The sequence below is a fragment of the Fundulus heteroclitus genome, unplaced genomic scaffold (genome assembly GCF_011125445.2).
Source record: "Fundulus heteroclitus isolate FHET01 unplaced genomic scaffold, MU-UCD_Fhet_4.1 scaffold_81, whole genome shotgun sequence".
Lineage (NCBI taxonomy): Eukaryota > Metazoa > Chordata > Actinopteri > Cyprinodontiformes > Fundulidae > Fundulus > Fundulus heteroclitus.
In genome coordinates this window covers 1,262,563-1,286,372 of record NW_023397263.1, presented here as the reverse complement: position 1 = coordinate 1,286,372, position 23,810 = coordinate 1,262,563, and the positions used below count along the sequence as shown (strand labels likewise).

The window sequence follows — 23,810 nt, the reverse complement described above, 5'->3', positions numbered from 1 at the left end:
AGCGGTTCGGAAAATGGATGGATGGATGGATGGATGGAAGTTAAAATGATTGAACACCGATAAACCTCAGACTGGTAGATTTCCGCTTTGCAAAGACCCGCCCTACTCTCCTTCTGATTGGCTAATGTCCTAGATCTCGCCAGATTTCATTGGTTAAGCGCAGCTTCTGTTTAAAATCTTGAATAAAAAGTCTACACTGAACATTTTGCGCTCATTTTCCAAATGACGAAAGTCCCTCACAGCGACGGAGAACATTAAACCCCTGATAATATCCCCCCCATCCCCCCCAGCAAATCGCACCCTGCATATATCTACTGAATGACCCATCACAGTTGTAACATGTGAGGTCTCCTCACTATGACCTTCACTTTTATTGTTTTTCTGGACAATGCGTTCAAGCAGATTATGTTCTGTTCTTCTTGATAAATGTGATGTGAATGTAGACAAAATCGTAAAGGTTCGGGTGCACTGTTTAAATGGACAAGTTACACTTGTTCCTTCCTTTAAATGAGTTTTTAAATGTGAAAAGAAACTTATTGAATCATCACAATGCACATTACAATATTCAACATGACAGGTAAAATCGTTGGTGTGGACTGTATCCATAGCTGCTTGTTGCTGCTTATGAAACCTGTATGAATGAGACTTCAAAGCATTGAAGTCTTTGAACACCATGCTACAGGTTGTTATTCCACATCTAAAACTGACATTTGGCAGGTTTCTGTGAAATCTCATGTGCCTCAAATATGAAAAAAGAGATTTATGTGGGCAAAACTGACAGGTAATCATCCTGGTCCTGAAATTAAAGCCTATTTTAGTCCAGGGTGCACATTAAACGAGTTCCAGGGTAAAAAAAAAAAAAAAAAAAAAAAAAAGAAATCAGATTTTATATGAGCGCCACAACCTAAAAAAAAACAACCTATGGAATCATTAGGGATATACGTTTATTTAATTATTTAACTACCAGTAAAATGCAGCAAAAAAAAGCGCAAATCTTTTTTTTTCTTCTCCAGCTAAAGAAAACTCTTTCCACCGATGATATTAAATGTCTAATGAACACCGATATTTTTTTTGTCTCAAATAAAGTAGCAGCAACTGGTTATCAAATTTAAGAACACGGATAAATTATTTTTTCCACATAGATTTCTGACAGACTTACAGCAGGGCAGCCTAAGCTTTGACGTCCTCATCCAAATGAGATGGTCACTCTAACAACGAATGATGTAGGGTGGTCGTTATATATTTTTTCAGACAGCAAGATGGAAACTACATTTGATTAAGAGTAACGGCAGCGCAAGGATGAATCCACCCCGCAATCATGAAATACCATTTGGGCAGTTGCCTGGACATAAATGTAAAAATGCTAATTATTTTAGGAATGAATGATTACAAACGAAGTTTAACCAAATAAAGCAGAAACTAACATGCATCTGTCTGGATGAGGCTCACTTAAAAAACCTTTTAATGTCGTCTCAGACGCAGTGTGCCAGAGTTAGGCACAGAATATGCCAGTTTGCGGTTGTCACTGACTATCAGACGGAAAGTGAAGTAATTACCCCAATACCTCTATACATATTAATTTCAGCTAAATATGTCACCATCAGCATATTCTTGGTAAAAAAATAAATGCCAAAACAGAGCTAAAACGTGTGTACTTGTGGTGCTCGTGATTCTAGCTTAGAAATAACCGGGGATAACTTTAGCAAAAATTTGATAGATGCGTGAGAAGCTCAATATCATCACATAACATACATTTTATCCACTAATTGACAAAAAAACTTCAAAAAGTACTTACCCAGAGAAAATCCTTCTGCATCCATGCTCGTCCACGTTCTACGTCATCCACATTAGTGAAAGGCTGGGTATCCTTCACTATCATGGAGACTAAAGCTTCATCCAGCTCTTGTTTTCTGGTGGCTGGTTAAAAGGGAATAAATACAGTGTCTGTTACCTGTTTTTATTTGCACAACAACCAAACATCAGCATGCAAAAATTGTGATAGTGTGTTTGTAATATAGTAATGAAATACCTTGGCTGGGTAAAGCTCCAGTTTCCTCCCTATTCTCATGCAAGGCACAGTAGTGCCTTAGCATGGATGAGGTGTTATTATTGTACCCCAACTCCTTGGAGCACAATAAACACCTCACCTTTACAGGAAATAAGAAACAGTGAAAAATACAGTTCCTCATAAGCAAACCTAATGCATCTGCAAATGTTCAGTTCACCTTACCTTGCTAGGGCTTATCAAATCAAAATGTTCCCACATAGGGGACATCCTCCTCTTTCTCGCCGGCTCCATCCTACTCCTATCCTGTCCTCACACTCCTAAATCTCCTATTTATTTATCTCTCTCCTAAACTCTCCAAACACCAAACTAACTGTCTCAAACTAAATAACCACTATCCACACTCTATCTACTGCTATCCAAATTATCCAAACTCTGCTATCCAAACTATCAAAACTCTATCCACTCTCTCAACTGACCGCAACTCACCTACAACAACCCACATTTTGAATGGAGCCTGTGGGTTTTTTAAAGCTGTCAAACCCGCGCCAAAATCTGAACCACTTCCTGAAGCAGTCACGTGGTACAGCCGGGCAGCGAGGCTTCAGACGTCATCGTTTTCGGCTCCTCCCCTAAATGAAGCAAGCTTCGATACGCGTTTACGGAAACGCCCCCTCCATTACTTGACACATGGCTCGAAGCCTCGGCACATAACGTAACATCACTATCTATCTATCTATCTATCTATCTATCTATCTATCTATCTAGATATATATGTATTGTAGCTGCTCTGTGAAGACATCAGAACTTTGACATTAGCGAATAAAATATATATATATATATATATATATATATATATATATATATATATATATATATATATATATATATATATATATATATATATATAAAATTCACCAATGTCTAAAGCTCTGATGCCTTCACGGAGTAGGTGCAATTTTGGAGAGACTAAGTCACAAAAACTTGGACATGTAGACACGCCCACCAACAGGGGGGGACAAACGGGTCAGTTGTCCCGGGCCCAGGACAGAGGAGGGGCCCAAAACTGGCACTCTGACCATTTGGTCAGCCTGGCCCGCCCACTCAACTGTCTCTCACAAACAACCGAGCCGTCCGCCCGGCTGCTGCTGATCAGACTATGAGAGAGAGAGAAAGAGAGAGAGAGAGAGAGAGAGAGAGAGAGAGAGAGAGAGAGAGAGACCGCAGAAGCGGAAAAACATGAAGAAAAAAGCGCCGTTTGCCTTTATTTTAATACAGTAAATGAAATCAAGCTCTATGTTTTGTAAAAGCCGGTTAAATTCAGCAAACAACAAATTTATCTAAGCACGGGAAAAACCATGAGCAAGAAAACATCGAGAGAGGAGACGAAACTTCTCTCATTGCCCGACAGACCCAGACCACTGAGCTATATAATACACTGGAGTGCTAATAGCCCGCTGTTAGAACGAGTCGCTTTGAAGCCACCAGCCGCCATATTGGTACTCCCTATTTTCCACCAGTAACTAGGGAATATGTGCGCTACAGCATCGAATAAAGAGGATTTTTTCATGTTCAGGGGGGGCTTAAAGCTTTTAAAATGTCAAATGCCATATACTTTTATGTTATGTTTATTAATTAAAATATACATATATAACATTTATAAATATTTATATATACATATATGTATATTTTATATGAATAACATAAAATATTTCAGCACCTAATTTCCTAGTAGTTGATAGTGTTAGTACATCCACTGACTGTTTTTCGGCAAAATCAGCACTCCAGTGTATTATATAGCTCAGTGACCCAGACCCACAGACTGACGTCACTGACTGGGGCGTTTCAGTCCTCCAGAGAACATCCAGGTAGATCAGAGTGGTCTTCAGCAGCAGTCCATGTTACATTCAAAGTAGATATTATCTATTGTATGATACTGGAGCACACACAGAAAATGTAATTAAGATCTTGAAAGAACCCAGTACATATATCCTGATAAAAAGTGTTATTTAAGATAAGATAACATTAGCTAATCCCTTATTTATCCCATGACGGGTAAATTTATAGGATTAAAGCAACAGGCAGGTGCACACAACACAGACAAAATTACATAGAGATTGAAAGATATAAGAGGTGAATTAGGAAAAAAAACACTGAAGATAACATTATTATTATTATTATTATTATTATTATTTAATTGTAGTAATAAAATAAAAATCACAAAACCCGAAAGGTCAACAGTTTCATTATACAATTAGTGCACTAAATTCAATAGATGGGTTGAAAACATCCAATATAAAATACAGAGATTTCCAGGGCATGAAGTATACAGTTAAGTTGACAGTTAAAGTTTTTTTGGTGTGTGTGTGTGTGTGTGGTGGCGGCAGGTGTAGAGGGGGGGCAAAAAGACTGCGTTGTCCCGTATATGATGTCTATATATTTTTATTTCCATAACTACAACAGGAAAATATTTTCGCTATTAAAAATACAAAAAACAATGTATTTTTTTAATGTATTTCTGTAGTTTAATTTTTAGAATATGCAATATTGCCGCAAATACAAAGATATACAAAAAAAAAAACCCTGCCTCAAAAAAATACAAAAGAATAAAAAAGTAAGAAAAACAAAATATTTCCTACAGGAAGTTAATCTGTTCGCACACGCGCAAATGAGCTGATGGTACGGATCGTGCTACCGGTACGGATCGGGTAGTGACAGACGCCTCATTGTACGCTGCCGGCCGCTAGGTCGACGCGCCTACAGGGCGGCCATCTTGGGTCAGACCACAGATCACACGGCTGCTGTCAAAATGAATAGGAGATAGCTCAGATCTCATTTTAATCATGTGTTCACAATGCTTGTGACCTTTCAGACAGATTACACATATTTATTCACAACCAAAACTATTTAAACTGAAGTCAAACTGGATGAAAATTGTACACGCACTTACATATTTTGCAGTTACATATTAATCTAATAAACACACAAATTATACACACATAAATATCTCTCTCTTTCTTCCAATATATATATATATATATATATATATATATATATATATATATATATATATATATATATATATATATATATATATATAAACAAAACAAAAATACTGTATAATATTTAGGACCATTTTGTTTGTTTTTGGTGTTTAATGTACTTTTCTCTACTTCTATCCCTGCTACCCATTAGCACATATTGTGTTTATGCCGGAAAAACTGTAACTGTAAAGCATGAGGATTATCCATCATAAAATCTTACTTATGGAAGGTAATTCCCCAGGATCTGGTTCCTAGTGTCCTTTTATTTGCGCACCCATAAGCGGTTTAAAAGTCGGGCTTCCTGGGACGGAGCGCTGGAAGTTTGCTTACTTTCAATACAAAATCGAAAATATTTATTAAGTTAGACAATCATTTAATTCAATCAATTGGTCCCATGTAGCCCTAAAGGGGTGACATTTTCAGTCAGTTGATTTATCTGGAAATGGGTTGAGAATTCACCGGATTCAGAGTGTCTGAAAACATAAAGTACTTTTTCCTGAATTGACTTGTATTCTCTCTGAGCGCAGCTTGGTCTGACCTAAGATGGTCAGACCGTGAATACACGTCAATCCTGGCGTGCATTTGAAAAAGGTAAGATTCAATATTTTTTCATCTGTCTAAATCCAAATAAAAATATGTAAATTTAAATCATTAGCCTTTTGAAAAATGATTTTGGATATGTTTGGGCATGTTTTTATGTAATTGATATACTCAAGTCATTGGCTAACATGTGCTAACATCACATGTGATGGTTAGCTGGCGATTAATCAGCGTTTCTCTACCATTTGCACCGTTTTCTGCTTGTTCCATGCTTGTGTCACATTATTTCATGTTTGTAGATTAAGTCGGTAAAGTTAAGGCAGCTAGCTTTTTGTGATATAATTGCTAAGTTCAAATTTATGGCCGCACCACATATGTTAGGTCCATTTTGTGCAAAAAAAAAAAAGCCTGTAGAGAGCCATATGCAGTGTAGGGGCCGCTGCCCCTACACTGCATATGGCTGCCAAGAGGCACAAACGGAACCCCAGAAATGTCACAGTTTTGCTCCTCTAAGGTGTCTAAAGCTCCCTGGAGGTTTAGTGGGGTTTAAACTCGGGGTTCAAAAACCAGTTTATTAAAAAAAATATATATATATTTTATTTCAGTAATGTTATGGAGGTAAATGCAGAGTGGGCATTGGATACACACATACTTTTGTACTGTTTTATCATGATACAGATTCTTAATTTATTAGGGTAATAAAAAGTCTTATATTTGTGACGGTGAAACCTTTGCTGTCAGAGCTTTGTTAAATGTGCCGGTGTTCGGTCAGGTCAGCATACCCCGTCAGACCAGTTTACCCATAGTCTTACGCATGCGCGAACATGGTTGCGCATGCGTAGTACTGCACAAAGTTGCGAACACTTGGAGAAGCCGTCAGATCGCAATACCACTCAAAAAAAACCAAAAAGTAAGTAATTAAATTATTTTTTTGTACATAACAAAAGGGATACACGCCTGTTGAGGTAGTTTACAGTGTATTTTCCGTACAAAACTAAAGGGATACTCGCGGGTTGAGGTAGTTTAAAGTGTTTAGAGAAGGGTCTAGCTGCACCTGCAGCCATCGACAAAACGCGTCCCGTACAAAACACACACACACACCCCTCAGCCAACCGTTGATGATTTTGAATTGGACATTACGTCATCTTGGATACAGATTAATTTAAGTGGATCGAACGTGAGCAAGACGTCTACTACTAGCAAAGTTGTATTTGGCACATAAAAAAAGTAATGATAATCTTGTTCAATGTTGGGATTAAAGGAACAGCGCAATCCATGATCAAATTGCTGTACAATTTTGCCACGTATTTTATTTGCTTATATCATGTGATTTTCCAGGGACTGCACATGCTTTAAATACGGAGTTGTTAGAAATAGCATTTCTAAGTCAATTTGTATTTCTGGGGGGGGGGTGGCATTTATAGCAAACATGGAGAGCAAGTGGGAAGAAATCTTCAACCATCTGTCTGAAAGTTCCTATCCTCCGGAATCTACCAAAGGGCTAAGGCAAAAGCTGAGGAAATTTGCCTCTAAATTCAGCATCCATGGTAAGGCTTTGATATTTTTAACAGACACAACATTTTCTGTGATAATGATATAACGCGTGATTTTTTTCTGTGAAGCTGGAAACCTCTTCTTTGGAGCCTTACCTCGCAGGCAGGCAATAAAGACCAAAGAGGAGGCTTGGAACCTTTTCAGGCAGTTCCACTCTTCACCCATGGGAGGACACACTGGAATTGTGAAAACCCGGACTTTAATGTGTTTCAGATTATTTTGGCCTGTTATGACTTCAGACATACAGAAATGGGTATGTTGCCAAATTCATAGCAATAAGCTTAAGCTCCAAAGTCCCATAAAACTGAAAAACAGCAACATTTTCAAGGTGTATGAGTGTGACCAGTGCCAGAGAGTCGGACCTCCTTTCAACATAGTCCAGACACTGGAATGCATAAAGGTAACCATCCACTGCAATGCCTGTAGTTTGATTCTTCTATGCTGTTGTTGCTCATTTTGATTCTCATCAACAGGTGTCAGGTTTGTGGGAGCTGGTCGGAATAGATCTGACAGGTCCTCTCCCCCTGACATCTTCTGGCTTCCAGTATATACTGACAGCCATTGACTACTATTCAAAGTCGGTGGAGGCTTTCCCTCTAAGGAAAAAGTCTGCAGAGGAAGTCAGCAGGAATCTTTGCACTATTTTTTATCGGCATGGCTGTCCAAAGCGAATCCTCACAGACCAGGGGCGAGAGTTTGTGAATCAAGTAAGCTACATTTAATATGAATTATAGTTAGTTCAAGTTTCAATGTATAACAAAGGTAACCATAATGTTCTATCCTTCTTTTAGATCAACGACAGACTCTGTGATCTCATGTTAATTGAGAGGAGTGTCACTGCCGCATATCATCCTCAAATAAACGGATTGGATGAAAAAAACAATGACAACATTAAACGGTAAGAAAGTAATTACAAAACTGATTCGGAATACTAAGTGGGACTTCCTGTTTGCGGTAAGGCGTATTGTGTCACTTCCTGTTGTTGCTGTGTGAACCATAGACATAATATAAGAGTAGACGCGTCATTGGGCGGGTTCTGCCTATGCTGCGATGCGTCAGAGCGTCCGCCATCTTAAATGTGGCAAATCGGCAGTTACTCAGTCACTTAAACAGTATCAGAGGGACTTTAATCTCTGAATATACTTTGTATTCGTAGTATTTCTTTTTTGTAATATTACAAGTTTATTTTCGTATCCCTTTAGCTTCATTCTCCTGAATGTATTCTCCTAAAGAATAGAAATAATTAAAATAATCTAACCTGGCCCTATTACTCCAGGGGCCTGTTTCAGAAAGGAGGTTAAGTGAAAACTCTGAGTATGTTAACCCTGAAATGAGGGAAACTCTGGGTTTTCTGTTTCAGAAAGGGAGGTAAGTTAAACCTGAGAAAGCAGAGTAAGTCAAGCCCGTTTCTGAAAGAGAGGTAACTTATACTCAGAGTCAGTTACCATGGCAATTTACTCTGTGAACCTAACCTGGTCAGGAGCAGGTTTTCTTCAGAAAACCCAGAGTTTATTTTGGTCTCCTCCCCTTTTTTAAAAAGGAAGTGGTGTTTAAACACCTCATTGATTCTTTGGGGACATATTAATTGCGCACATTTCAGTCATGCAGAGCGCATCAAAGGGAATGAAATGGCATGTCCATTTATGGATGATCCTGTTGACGAAGAGGCTGTATTACTTCGTAGGGAGTTACATTTACGTCGGGAAAGGATTTTAAGGCCCAGAGTGGATTTTTTGTAATATCTCTATCCTATCACAGCAATTTATATGGTGTTCTTCATTTGCTAAAAAAAAAAAAAGATTTTAAAATAGTTTTAATACTTCCTAGAATTCACCTGTGACCATACACTCACCTCTAGCTTTAGTTTCAGAATGTCGATTTCCAGATCTGCCTTTTGGATCTGGCGGTCCAAGTATACAAGTTATTTGCTGTTTTTTTCTATCTTTTTAATAAGAAGAAGTCTATATAACTCCTTAACTGGCAACTGAAAATACATTAGATTAGAGTCACATCATAAATGTAGTCTAAAATTCAGAATGAAACTGTGGCATTTACTGTAAATTACTGAACTGTGTCCATCTGTGCACCAAAAGTTGATGGACCTTCCTCCTGCCGTTCTTCCATAACTCTGGGGGGTAGAGATAAGAATGACCATTTATAGATATAAACTTGGATTCTATAGGCTACTCCACATATAAATGTGAATGTGTAGATTGTTTGATGTGTAGACATATGATATTAAAATTACCTCTGTACTCTATGTGGCAGCAGAAACGGTTTCTTCATCCCCATCATCCGGTTAAGATGAGCATTTCATAGAGTACACTTTATAATACTATTTGTCATAATTGATGGTGTATGGAGTAGGCTACTGACAAATGTATGGGGTACTGTTGGGACAGGAGGCTCCAAGAGGCAGATATTACCATCCGAATCTGTTGGGACCAACAAAAAACCCAACTCAAAGTAATATAAATGGAAATATCACATTTAGTCTATGTAACAAAAAAACAACACTGTAGGTAGACCTCTTACATTTTATGGAGGCACTTAAATCTTCTGGAGTGACTGGCTCTGATGAAGTCCCTCCAGGAATTCCCTCAGCCATTGGCCTTCCAGCATTTAGGCTCAGGGCCATCTCTTCTGCATTTGTCAGGGGTGGTGGTGCAGGTCCTCCTCCTGTTTTACGAGCCTCTGCCTTCTTTCTGTTGGCTGAGTAGAAGTCAAATGAGAATGAACATTTAGACATATGTCAAAAATGCTACACTGAATGCCATTTAGTCATTTAATATGTCAAATGTTTGTAAAGCCAGGTAGCTACTCTACTCCTATAATGTGCTCAAGGCTTACCTGCTTGAAATATGTTTTTATATTTCATTTTCAGCTGCTGCCATGTTCTTTTGATGCCTGCAGGATTGCACATATCCATGAAAATTAAATAAGGTTTAATAAAATACTGTTCTTCTAGTTTCACCTCTGATATTATAACAGTTGGGTAAGTTACTCTAAAATAGTTCTTAATTACTAACTACAAATTTTATCTTCAACAAGTCTAATTAGATTAATGTAATAATTACTGTCTCTAGAAAGTATTGGTCTACTTACCAATTTGTTTTACTTACTTATTAATTACTTTCTAAATCCCAAATTAACCTCAACCACTTGAACAATACAAGGAGAGACAAGAAACTGCACTTCTAATGCTTTCAAATAAACAATATTCAATTGCATGAATTAATCTTAAATTGACCAAAGTGTGTAACTAGAGGGAGTAAGTTAAATTAAAAATATACCTTTTAAAATTTGATATTAAATCCACTATTGTTTTATAGTCTTTAATTTAATTGCAGTATTTAGATGACTTAGTAATTTAATTCATTACACCCAACACTGTATAAAAGTAATTAACCAGTTCTGCTGGTGAGAAATATGCACACCTTTTTTTGTCTGACGCTGTTGCCATGGTGACTCGTAATATCTGTGCTCCATTGATAATGGCTTTTTATAGTAGTGGTGCACACGCTTAACTCAGAGTCAGGCAACTCAGAGTTGATTGAACTAACTAATTTCAGCTGTTCTGAAACACAAAACTCAGAGTTTCCCATCTCAGGCTAAGTCAACTTAGAGTTCAAGTTTTAACTCAGAGTTGGTTGAACCTCCTTATTGAAACAGGCCCCAGGAGTGAAATAATTCTGCAAACTGTGATTATTCTGGAAATGTTCCCCCTTAATTCTCATAATATGATGTTTTTATCATAACATTATCACTTTTGTGTTTGTTAGTTTATTTTTACTTTAGGACTTTTTTTTCCTCATATTATTAATTTTACCTCTTTAATACTCACCCAAAAAGTCTGTTCCTAAAGGTTCACATGTGACACGGGTTTATGAAATAATGAAGACCACAATGTTTAGATTTAACAAATTTATCCTTATATTCATAACACATAAACACACACACATACATACATATACATATATACATATATATATATATATATATATATATATATATATATATATATATATATATATATATATATATATATATATGCGTGTGTGTGTATTTATTGCAGCACAGGAATGAGGCATCTTCACTGATCCACGTTCACAATAACAGAACTCGACTTTTTTCTGCCACATACAATATGGCGGTGACGTTAACGTGCGAACCTGCGCCCTATGACGCGTCTACGTATATGATGTCTATGGTGTGAACGACGGAGCTTTGCTCCAGGCTCTCTCGCTTTTTATCTTTAAACCTCTTTGCTGTAACATCTGTTTCCAAACATAAGCACTTTTAAAACATTGTCTGTGGCTGCTCATCACGTTTGGGAACTACTCGTGTTTCACACGGTTTGTTCTTTGGCGTGATAATAGGACGCTAGCCTAGCTTTAGCCTAGCGTTAGCCTAGCGCTAGCCAAGCCTTAGCCTCATAATGGCTTCTCCGTCTCTGACTAAGTCTCCTATCTGCTGCTCTCTGTGTCAGATGTTCAGTTATTCCTCTGCCTCCTTTAGTGATAATGGTACATGTAATAAATGTAGTGTTTTTGTAGCTTTGGAGGCGAGGGTGTCAGAATTGGAGACCCGGCTCCGTGCTGTTGAAAAACCAGCTGATAGCCGCTCCTTTGCTAGCGCGGACCCGCATAGAGTAACTTCACGTAGCGAACCTAAAGCAGTAGCACCCGAACAGCCGGGTAACCAGGCTGGCTGGGTGACAGTTCGTAGGAAGCATAGCTCTAGATTACAGACCCCAGATCACCACCAACCCATCTGCGTTTCTAATAAATTTTCCCCTCTGAGCGACAGTCTCGCCGAGGAGCCGACCTTAATCATTGGCAGCTCCATAATGAGAAATGTGGCACTGAAGAAACCAGGGACCATAGTTAAATGCCTACCAGGGGCCAGAACAGGCGACATAGAATCCTACCTAAAACTACTGGCTAAGGATAAGCGTAAATACCGCAAAATTGTTATTCACGCTGGCGGTAATGACACCCGGTCACGCCGATCAGAGGTCACCAAAGTTGGTGTTGCTTCGGTTTGTGAGTTTGCTAAAACTATGTCGGACTCTGTAATTTTCTCTGGTCCCCTGCCTGATCTGACCAGTGATGACATGTTTAGCCGCATGTCATCATTCAACCGCTGGTTGTCTAGGTGGTGTCCAGAAAACGACGTGGGCTACATTGATAACTGGAGAACTTTCTGGGGAAAACCTGGTCTGATCCGGAGAGACGGCATCCATCCTACTTTGGAGGGTGCAGCTCTTCTTTCTAGAAATCTGGCCGGATTTATTAGTCCTCCTAAATGCTGACAACCCAGGGTCCAGACCAGGAAGCAGAGCCGTAGTTTAACACACCTATCTGCAGCTTCTGTACTGTTACCCACCCATTATCCTATTGAGACGGTGTCTTTCCCACGGCCAAAACTTAACAGATCAAAAACTGATCTAAAAGGAACAAATCATAAAAATCTAATACAAATCCATACGGATCACTTTGAGCCAAAAAATAAAAGAATTAAATGTGGTCTATTAAATATAAGGTCTCTCCCTCCGAAGACTTTGTTAGTTAATGAATTGATTTCTGATAATCAGATTGATTTGTTTTGTCTCACAGAAACCTGGCTACAAGAGGACTACGTTAGTATAAATGAGTCAACCCCCTCCAGTTATTCAAATTTTCCACATTCCCAGATCTGTGGGAAGAGGAGGAGGAGTGGCAACTATCTTTCAGTCTGATTTATTAATTAGTCCCAGGCCAACTAATAATTACAGTTCTTTTGAACATTTAACCCTCAGTTTCCCTCATCCAAACTGCAAAGCAATAAAACCTCTTCTGTTTGTTGTTTTGTATCGTCCACCAGGCCCTTACACTCAGTTTTTGGATGAGTTGTCAGATTTCTTATCTGATTTGGTGTTAAATACTGATAAGGTTATTATAGTGGGTGATTTTAACATCCATGTTGACACTGAATGTGATAACCTTAGTGTAGCCTTTAAAACTATCCTAGATTTAATTGGTTTTGCTCAAAATGTGCATGAACCGACGCACTCTCGGCTCCATACTTTAGACCTTGTTCTGACATATGGCATTGATTGTGAAGAATTAACAGTATTCTCTCACAACCCTGTCCTGTCTGATCATTTTTTAATAACATTTGAGTTTAATCTAACTGAGTTCTCCACCACCAAAAGAGGGTTCCATTATAGTAGATTTTTATCGGATAATGCTGTATCAAAACTTAAAGAGTCTGTCCCCTTTTTAATATCCTCAGTATTGCAGAAATGCCCTGTAGATGGCAGCATTGCTGTTTCTTCCCATTCACAAATCGATACCTTTGCTAACAATCTGACTTCCTCATTGCGTTCTGCATTAGACAATGTAGCTCCCTTGAAAAAGAAGGTGATTATTCACAGGAAGCTGGCTCCTTGGTTTAATTCAGAGCTGCGTTCCTTGAAGCACAATGTTAGGAAATTGGAGAGAAAATGGCGCTCTACACACCAAGAGGAATCCTACTTAATCTGGAGGGACAGACTATTGTTGTATAACAAGACTCTTTGCAGAGTTAGAGCAGCATATTTTTCATCATTAATTGAAGAGAATAAAAATAATCCTAGATTTCTCTTTAGTACAGTTGCCAAACTTACCCAGAGCCACAGCTCTGTTGATCCATCCATTCCCTTAGCTCTTAGTAGTAATGATTTTATGGGATTCTTCATAAATAAAATTGATGCCATTAAAAATAAAATAATTGGCATCCTCCCAAACATGATTACCTCGTCCTCAGTAAGTGAGGCAGCATTGGAGGAATCTTTAGAATCTGTGCAGTGTTTGAACTGTTTAGAAGCAGTAGAGCTTTCTGAGCTATCTAAAATTTTAGCTTCATCTAAACTTCTACCTGTATGTTAGACCCAATCCCAACCAAGTTGTTTAAGGACATATTCCCTTTGATCAGTGGCACTATTTTAGACATGATTAATCTATCCTTAGTAAATGGATATGTACCACAGGTTTTGAAAGTAGCTGTTATTAAACCTTTACTTAAGAAACCTTCTCTTGATCAAGATGAGTTAGTAAATTACAGACCTATATCTAATCTTCTTTTCTTATCTAAAATTCTTGAGAAAGTAGTTGCTAATCAACTTTGTGAACATTTACAAAGTAATGACCTACTTGAGGAGTTTCAGTCAGGCTTCAGAGCTCATCATAGCACTGAAACAGCTCTGGTGAAGGTCACTAATGATATTCTCATGGCCTCAGATAATGGACTTGTGTCTATACTTGTCCTGTTAGATCTCAGTGCTGCGTTTGATACAGTTGATCACAATATTCTCCTACAAAGACTTGAACATACTGTAGGGATTAAGGGGAAAGCATTAGGCTGGTTTAAATCTTATCTGTCAGACAGATTCCAATTTGTTCATGTTAATAATAAATCTTCCTCAAACTCTAGGGTCACCTGTGGAGTACCACAGGGTTCAGTCCTTGGACCAATTCTCTTTACTATATATATGCTTCCGATAGGCAAAATTATCAGACAGCATGGGATTAATTTCCACTGTTATGCTGATGATACTCAGCTATATTTATCCATAAATCCTGATGAATCCAATCAATTACTTCGACTGCAGTCATGTCTTGATGACATCAAAAGCTGGATGACTTTAAATTTCCTGCATCTAAATTCTGACAAGACCGAAGTTTTAATCTTTGGGCCAGAGTCCTCAAAAAATAAACTTCTTAACCAATCACTTAATCTGGGTGGCATTAACCTGGCCTCTGGTAATAAAGTAAAAAATCTTGGTGTTATTTTTGACCAAGACATGTCATTTAAATCCCATATTAAACAGGTTTCCAGAGTTTCCTTTTTTCACCTCCGGAATATCGCCAAAATTAGAAACATTCTGTCCAGGAGTGATGCTGAAAAACTGGTCCATGCATTTGTTACTTCAAGGCTGGACTATTGTAATTCTTTACTATCAGGAAGTCCACAAAATGCAGTTCAAAGCCTTCAGCTGATCCAAAATGCTGCAGCAAGAGTTCTGATGAAAATCAACAAGAGGGATCATATTTCTCCAATTTTAGCTTCCCTTCATTGGCTTACTAACAGAGCACTTCGCTCTCAGACTGCAGGTCTGCTGGTGGTTCCTAGAGTCTCTAAAAGTAGAATGGGAGGCAGATCCTTTAGCTATCAGGCTCCTCTCCTGTGGAACCAACTCCCAGTTTTGGTCCGTGAGGCAGACACCCTGTCTACTTTTAAGACTAGGCTTAAAACTTTTCTTTTTGACAAAAATTATAACTAGTGGCTCATGTTACTCTCAGCTACCTTTATAGTTTTACTGCTATAGGCTTAGGCTACTGGAGTATATCAGGATCTAATTTTCTCACTCTATTGAGTTCTACTGTTCTTCAATTATGCATTATGTGTTGTCATTTCTGCTTTAACTTTCTGTTCTCTCTCTTTTCTCTTCATAGTAGGTACACCTGGTCTGGCGTTCTGTTAACTGTGACATCATCCAGAGAAGACGGCTCACCCGCTACTACCATCTAATGTAGAACAGATTACTAGATCAATGTGTGCTTCTGTGCTTTTTTGTTTCTCTTGTTGTGTCTCTGTTCTGTCTTCTGTAACCCCAGTCGGTCGAGGCAGATAACCGTTCATACTGAGCCCGGTTCTGCCGGAGGTTTTTCCTTCCCGTTAATGGGTGGTTTTTCTTCCCACTGTCGCTTCATGCTTGCTCAGTATGAGGGATTGCAGCAAAGCCATGTACAATGCAGATGACTCTTCCAGTGGCTCTACGCTTCCCCAGGAGTGAATGCTGCTTGTCGGGACTTTGATGCAATCAACTGGTTTCCTTATATAGGACATTTTTGACCAATCTGTATAATCTGACCCAATCTGTATAATATGATTGAACTTGACTTTGTAAAGTGCCTTGAGATGACATGTTTCATGATTTCACAAATGAAAGGCAGGATGACTGGGATCAGTATTTAGATGCCACTTTGTTTTCACTGAGGTCCAAAGTGCACACGACCACAAAGTACTCGCCCTTCTTCCTAATGTATGGAAGAGAGGCTCGGTTCCCCTCCGAAGATCCTGTTGAAATGCCGGTACGGTTCTGCCTGTCCTAAGTTTGGAGTAATATTTTGTGGATGTTCCTGTGTGTTAATGTAATAAAGGGGTGATATTATTTATTTTTTGCTTTAAATTATGCTATAATGTTGTTACCTCATCAAAAACATGCCTGGAGTGTTTCTTCAATCCATTCATGCATGTTTGAGGAATTCATTCATTTCTATTTGCAGCAGTGAAGTGTGCCCTCTCGCACGCTCATATAATGCAACTTCTAATTTTCTCAACAGAAGGAAGCTTAATATAGAATAGAAATGTACTCGATTGTCCCAAAAATCTGTTATATTCTATAGCAAAGCTCAGTTTCAGCTATTATGCAAAGTCAAGTAACCTTTAAGCTATTATTAACATAATTTTATATGTACTGAAGATAACTAGTGGATTGTACATTAAATGGCACTATGTGCTAGGACACTACATCGTACCACCCATTGAGGATGTATTGCAAATTTTTTGGCTACCAAGTTTTAATAATTCCAAACATTTGGAAGCAATGGTTTTAATGTAAGTGTGTCTTTGCTTTTACAATATAGCTGTCTTCAGTTGTCCTTCCAACAGAGTACAGCCAGTTTGTGAGAGAGAGAGAGAGGAATTAGAGGGGGACATAAACAAAAAAGTACAAAAAAACGTGGACGTGGTTCAGAAAAAGATGAAGGAATCTTTTTCTAAAAGGGCAAGCAAAAACTACAAAAACTTTAAATTCAAGGAAGGGGGTGAGGTTCTCTTGTACAATGCCCGAAAGAGAACGAGGAAAGGAGCCAGGATGGAGCCTGACTACTCTGGACCTTATGTCATCCAGGAACTTGTAGGGAAGACAGCTGTGCTGATTACATCAAAAGGAAACATCCTAAAAACAAAACATAGGGTAAGTCACTTAAAGCCCTACAAAAGAGGCAGTGAGGCAGATAATACAGATCGTTCTGCAATAGGAGTTGCAGAAGTACTGACAGAGACTGAAGACCAGGATACTTCTGGGGTTTTTCAGTCCCCCCCTCCCAAGTTGTCTCCCTCACCCGCTCCCAGGATGTCTCCCTCACCCCCTCCCAAGATGTCTCCCTCACCCGCTCCCAGGATGTCTCCCTCACCCGCTCCCAAGTTGTCTCCCTCACCCGCTCCCAGGATGTCTCCCTCACCCCCTAGGGTATCAAAGAGTAGTGTTCAGCAACAAGGTTGAGTAGAATTGATAGACAAACTTACTGTTCTGGCCAGTTGGTCATGGGTTCTGGCCGGTTGGTCAATCATTTGCATGTTGGATACATGTTCCTGGTCTTGTCTGCATGTGTTCTCATTTTTCTTCAGAAATGGAGTTGGGTTTTGTTCACATGTATAAGGTATTATTATTAACATGTATAAGGATTAACAATGTTTGTTTTTATTATAGTACTCAAACTTTGGTCCTTAAAAGACTCTGGGCAAATGTAGGCACTGGTTGGGCCATACAAGCTGTATGACACATCGTTCCGAACACTCTGTGGACATGGCTGGCTGTCAGATGAAGTAAGACCACTTGCTCTTTGAAGTTTGTATTTCTCCAGTGCAGTCAGTCTAGAAGTAATTTGCATGTTTTTGTTTTTGTTTGTTTTAACAGGTCATAGATGCATATTTGTATCTTCTCCTTGAGAAGAGCCAGGTATAAAGATTCTCTTTTGGAAATCTTTTATCCATTTCTCTTGTAAAGATTATACTATTTTTTTTATTTCAGATACCTGTAGAGAGAATGGATGCTGTTGTGGCATCATCAATCTTTCACCGTGGGCAGTATCGGGCTGTTCCTAAGGTAATTATTTGCTATGATATCTTACACCATATGAACAAGAGCTAAGCTTAAGGGTGTTTTCTGTCATTTCAAAAGATGGCGCTACCAGAGGCCACCATTTGCATGTGCCCTGTAAATGTCGGAGGTCACTGGCTCTTAGTGGTATGTTAACTTTATTTCTAATACTACATGAATCCAACTTGTTTTTTTATATTTATTATGTGTATCTCGGATGTCTCCATCTCCCCCTCACACACACCTAAATAAATTCCTTTAAATCCTTCATCTCACACTTGTATGCTTTTAGGTCCAGCCTCGCCAAATCCGTAACAGTATGTACTTATGGTTTCCAATAGGTCGTCGGGTCAGACCACAGAAATATTGTCGTGATTTTGAATGTACAAGGAACATAGACACAAATTTTTTTAAACCAGTCAAATGGTAACCTTTAAATGCTGTTTTTTGTAGTTTGCAGAAACATTTTTAAAGGAGAAGAGTTTGCAGTCAGTAGGCACTGGACAAGATGAAATGTCGGAGGCCAGACTAGCCATTGCAACCACACTGTTGCCACACAAAGGTGAAAAATATCAATTGCCAGTACACCCATTTTAAAGGTATTAAACTGTAAATCATTAACTAGCGGAAACTAAGAGATTTTTTTATTTTAATTTTACTATTAGAAAAAAATCTAAATTTGAAATACCAACATAGATAGTAAATGTTTACTTTATTTTCCAGACAAGGTGGAAGACTACTGCGTCTCCTGCAACATGCTGGACCATGATGGGAACCAGAAAGCCACTTATATGGTAAAAATCGCGCTGTAGAATTTAATAGTTTCTATCCAGTACACTTCTAACTCATTTTACTTTCTTTTTCTTTCTACCTTGCAGATACAGTGTGACTTCTGTCCAAGGTGGACACACAATGAATGTGCCCCCCACTCTGAGATATTTAAATGTAAAAAGTGTCAGCTAAATAAATTTTATATAGTTATACAGTAGAGTTGGTTTTGTACTGTGAGTTATCTCTAATAAACCAGATAAGTTCCATTGGCATTTGGGTATTTATTTTAAACCATATGACAATAAACTTTGGTTGCACAGATGCATCACTTTTCAGATCAGCATAAGCTTAACCGTTGTATGACAGTCTGACAGGGTAGCTGCTACGTCAGGGTGTCAAGTAACTACAACTGTTTGTTTATCATATCAGGCATAAATAAAGTAATCTAGTAAACTTCATCTAATTTCTGCTAAAGGTAGCACATGCGTATTGACTATGCGTATGTTGGCCTGACGGGGTATGCTGATCTGACACTTATATGTCAGCCTAGCATACCCCTTACGAAAATCTGACGTCACGCGCATGCGTATTGACTATGGGTAAGCTGGTCTGACGGGGTATGCTGACCTGACAGAACACCGGCAATGTCCGCATAAATATACCTGTTGTGTATGGATTTCTAGTATTTTTTTCTGGCTGAAATACTCAGTAGATTGTCCATTATTCCTACTACGTAATGGTTTGACTTGAGGTTTCTTTTTTTAGATACATATTCCTCTGCTCTAAAGATGTCTTTTATTTATTTTTATTTTTCCCGAAAATAATTTTAGTTCAGAAACAATTTTGAAGTTCATAGGTTTAATTTTGAAATGTTGATTTATTTATTTTTTTCATTATATGTGTTCATTTTGGCCTACGTTACGATTGCTTTCTACCATGTTCAATTCACCACTGTCCTGCTCATATGTGCTTGCATGTGTCCAGTGGTTTTATTCATGATGCATTCAAGAGACTTGTACTATAAGTTTGAATACATGTTCAGATACAACTCTGCCCGGGTTGAATAACATGTTTTAATGGTTGAAAATGTATCTGATCTCTTTCAGAACATCACCTGTCTGTTATCTACCTGCATGAGTACTGGTGAAGGTGGTCATCGGCCATCAAGTTCTAGATTTCAGTGGCTAATAGTAAGTTTTGCCAGATCTTAGCTTATGTGGCATTATCAGGTAATCACAATTCTCACATTTATATCAGCCTTATTTAATCAGCATAGCAATCCCCATGTTTTTACTTTTAAATATCAATGGAAATTAATCTTTGTTTTTAATTTAATCATCTTTCCTCATTCAGGGGGATGTGAAATGCCTCTTCCAGTGAAACTACGAATCATTCTTGGAGAAAACAACTCACAGAGACTGATCCTTCCAGATGGGATGCCAGAAACTGTCATCGGACTCATACAGGAAATTAAGAGACAGTGCGGCGTAGATGGGGACTTTAGACTTCAATTCATGGATGTCGAGTTTGAGAGTGAATTCACCAACTTGGTCTCAATGTCAGACATCCAGGACAAAAGCTCCATCAAGGTCATCTTTAACTCTGCACCTGGCCAGCCTGGTGAAAACACTGCCCTTCCCTACTCAGCTGATGCAACCTCCCGCCCACTGGATGACTCCTTGTCTGGTTCATGTGCTTCTAGCTCATTTGATACAGACATATTGTCTTCTCCTGAGTCAACCTCCTCTAGATCCACTGCATGGCCCATTGTCTTCCCCATGCCACGGTTTGCTTATGATACTCAGCTGCAGCTGGACAGGGCCAACGCTGCTTTCAAAAGCACTGGAGCATTGTTGAATCCTGATACTAAACTTAAATCTGCGATTCTTGATGGTTTAGCTGACACAATCGTCCAGTACAAACTGTACCTCTCTGACAGGGAGTTTGAAGAGGTGGCACAAGCTCTGGTAACTAGTCATCCATTAATTACTTTAACCATCACATATTTCATTTGACTAGAAGGATATAAACTATTAAAAATTGTGTACTTTTCACATACAACAGACATAAATATTTATTAGGTGAACCACTGAAGTAACTTTACCTCAGACGGGTAGTACTGATCTCTTCGGAAATAACGGCCTGTGGCAAACTTTTTTTCTTCTTCTTTTCAGCCAGAGGCAACATGGCAGCGGCAAACTCGGGGAGTTCTTCGGTATGTATAAGATAAGATAAGCTTTATTGATCTCACATTGGAGAAATTCACAATTCTGCTGTATGCCCAGACCTGGCGGCATGGGCGGGCATTGGGGTGCCATGCCCGCCCACTGAGCCAGTCGTGCCCGCCCTGGCACAGACATGTATACGTAGACGCCCCGTGCGCTCAGAGAGAATACACGTCAATTCAGGAAAATGTACTTTATGTTTTCAGACACTCTGAATCCGGTGAATTCTCACCTGATTTCCAGATAAATCAACTGACTGAAAACGTCACCCCTTTAGGGGCTACATGGGACCAATTGATTGAATTAAATGATTGTCTAACTTAATAAATAATTTCGCCGGCCAGCGTGGTTGCCAGACCAACTGAAAAACCACCCGAACTCTGGAGGAAAACTCACTGAGGTTGCAGAGGAGGAAAGCAACATCGGGGGATGAAAGGAGGGTTGAGACAGAACGGACTTATTGAGAGGAGAATATTTCAGCGGTGTCTCCCCTCTGTTATGGGAAAAGTATGGTCCCTTAGCAACAAGTGGTATATCTGGAGCATGTAACAAAAATTATTTCCCTCTGGGATTATTAAAGTATTTCTGATTGAAATGGGATCATCATTGCTGCCCTTTACATCAAATAACCAATTAGATTTAGATTAGATCTTTACTATTACCCAGGGGAAGACCCAGGACACGCTGGAGGGACTATGTCTCTCGGCTGGCCTGGGAACGCCTTGGGATTCCCCCGGAGGTGCTGGCCCAAGTGGCTAGAGAGGGATGTCTGGGCCTCCCTATACCCCCGCGACCCGACCCCGGATAAGCGGAAGAAGATGCAAGGATGGATGGATTAGATCTTTACTATTTTTTATTTTTTTATTTTTTTCCCAGTGTCCTGTCTAGCAATGTGGCAATACGAATTGATGTCTTAATGCCAAATAGAGCTCGGCAGATTTTGCTTTCACAAGTGGAGCAAACAGCTTTCGCCATAGTGCTCCGCTTAATTTGTGCATGTAAATAGCTTTATTGTGATTCCTGCAGGGAGAATTTCAAATTATATGGACACTACAATGGGAAAGTAAAGGCAGAACAAGAAGAGAAAAAAAGAAAGAGAAGAGGTGAAAGAAAGAAGAGATAAAAGGGAGAGAATGATACAACATCCTCTGTCTGCTCCATCACCTGGAAAGAGATGAGAGAAAAAGAACAGCACAACCAACAGACATAAAGCAACAGATACAATCGAGTAACACCTTGATGCCATTGCTAAATCATATGTATTATTATTTAAGCTGACATGTGTAATGTGATACCTGAAAAAAGAAAGTGAAAGAAAATAAATAAATAAATTACAGGCTTTCTGTATATAAGTGAACACTTAATACCTGGAACCCTGCACCTGTGGGAGTTTGTGAGAGTGCACTAGTTTATGTGAAAGTTATCCAGAAGGAAATAGCTCGATAGTGGTTGTGGAGAACCAAAGACCCGCCTTCCCCGAGCACAGAGGCAGGGGTCAGGGGACCCATAACCCCAGACTCCCAAAGGGGCCCCCAAAGCAGGGCTCCCAAGAGGGGACATCACAGGAAATCTGCAACCCCCCACCCCCCGAGGAAAGAGGAGAGACGACCTCGAGGAAATCCCCCAGCCACCGCAATGCCGATGCCCCCAGGAGCCGCGGGGACGAGCCCGTGGGCTCCGCCGGCAGCCAGCCTCGCTGAAGTGGTCCCGGCCATGGGCCCTGAGGGCCAGAGGCCCCAGGGGCGTCGGCCGACCCCCGGGGGGCCAGGCCCTGCGAAGCCGCCACCGGGAATGGGCCGGCACCCACCCGGGGACCCGCCCCAAACCCGAGGACCGTCAATGCGCCAGCGGGCCAAGGCGCCTGCCAGCGCAGCGGAGGAGGGCAGGACGTGGGGGGATGGGCTCCGCACCTAGCGGAGACTTGAGATGTTCTTGGGAGAGGGAGCGGACCGGACCCGAATCTGAAATAAAAAATAAAATTAATACCTCATTCACACCATCCCTCCCTCATGCCCCACTCACCACACACAGACTTACAAAAAAAGGATGCTGTACACACATTCCCACATAACACTCACATCCAAAAATCCCAAGTTGGGGGGGGGGTCACCACAATTCAACTATACGACTGCCTGTGTCCGACCCCTGGACCAGACGCACTGCGGACCAGGCCCCCCAAAGAGGGGGGGCCAACACGTACAAGCCACCCGTACGGGCCACCCAACCAGAACCCCCCTCACCCACTAAATACCTAATAAACCCCCTCCCTCCCTGACCTTACCCTAGCCAAGGAGAGGCCGCAGGGCCCGCCAGCCAACCACCCACCAGGAACAACACCTCCACCCACCCACCAAGCCTACTGGCTTTACCCCCCGCCGCCCGTAGCCCTCCCAAGCCCCTCCCAGATGGGGGCAACAGATCCTGGAGTCAGACCCACCAAGTGCCCCACTCCGAGTGCCCCCAGATCCCCAGGAACCCCTCCACCCAGCCACTGCGCCCTGCAGGAAGCAACCCACCGCCCCCCATTCCACCAAGTGATGGTGCTAATCAAAGGAGCCCAAAGAGATCGATCAGATGTGGATGCAGATGCTGTTTCAAGATTAATATGATCCAACAAAAGATCTCTATACTGATTGATACTGAGATTTTCCTTACTTTTCCAATTCATGAGGATAGTTCCCTTTGCGATACATAATGCAGTGAAAACTATGTAAACTATTTTATTCCCCAGAGGGCTTTCCTCAAAATTACAGAGCAAGCAA

General features: G+C 40.0%; 1 long non-coding RNA gene across 1 annotated transcript; it reads left to right on the top strand.

The window, feature by feature from the left end:
- Positions 1–18,811: 18,811 nt before the first annotated feature.
- Positions 18,812–20,226, top strand: LOC118562173. Its single transcript, XR_004930486.1, has 3 exons — positions 18,812–18,846; positions 19,930–20,013; positions 20,177–20,226. It is a non-coding gene; the product is annotated as an uncharacterized LOC118562173 (long non-coding RNA).
- Positions 20,227–23,810: the final 3,584 nt, after the last annotated feature.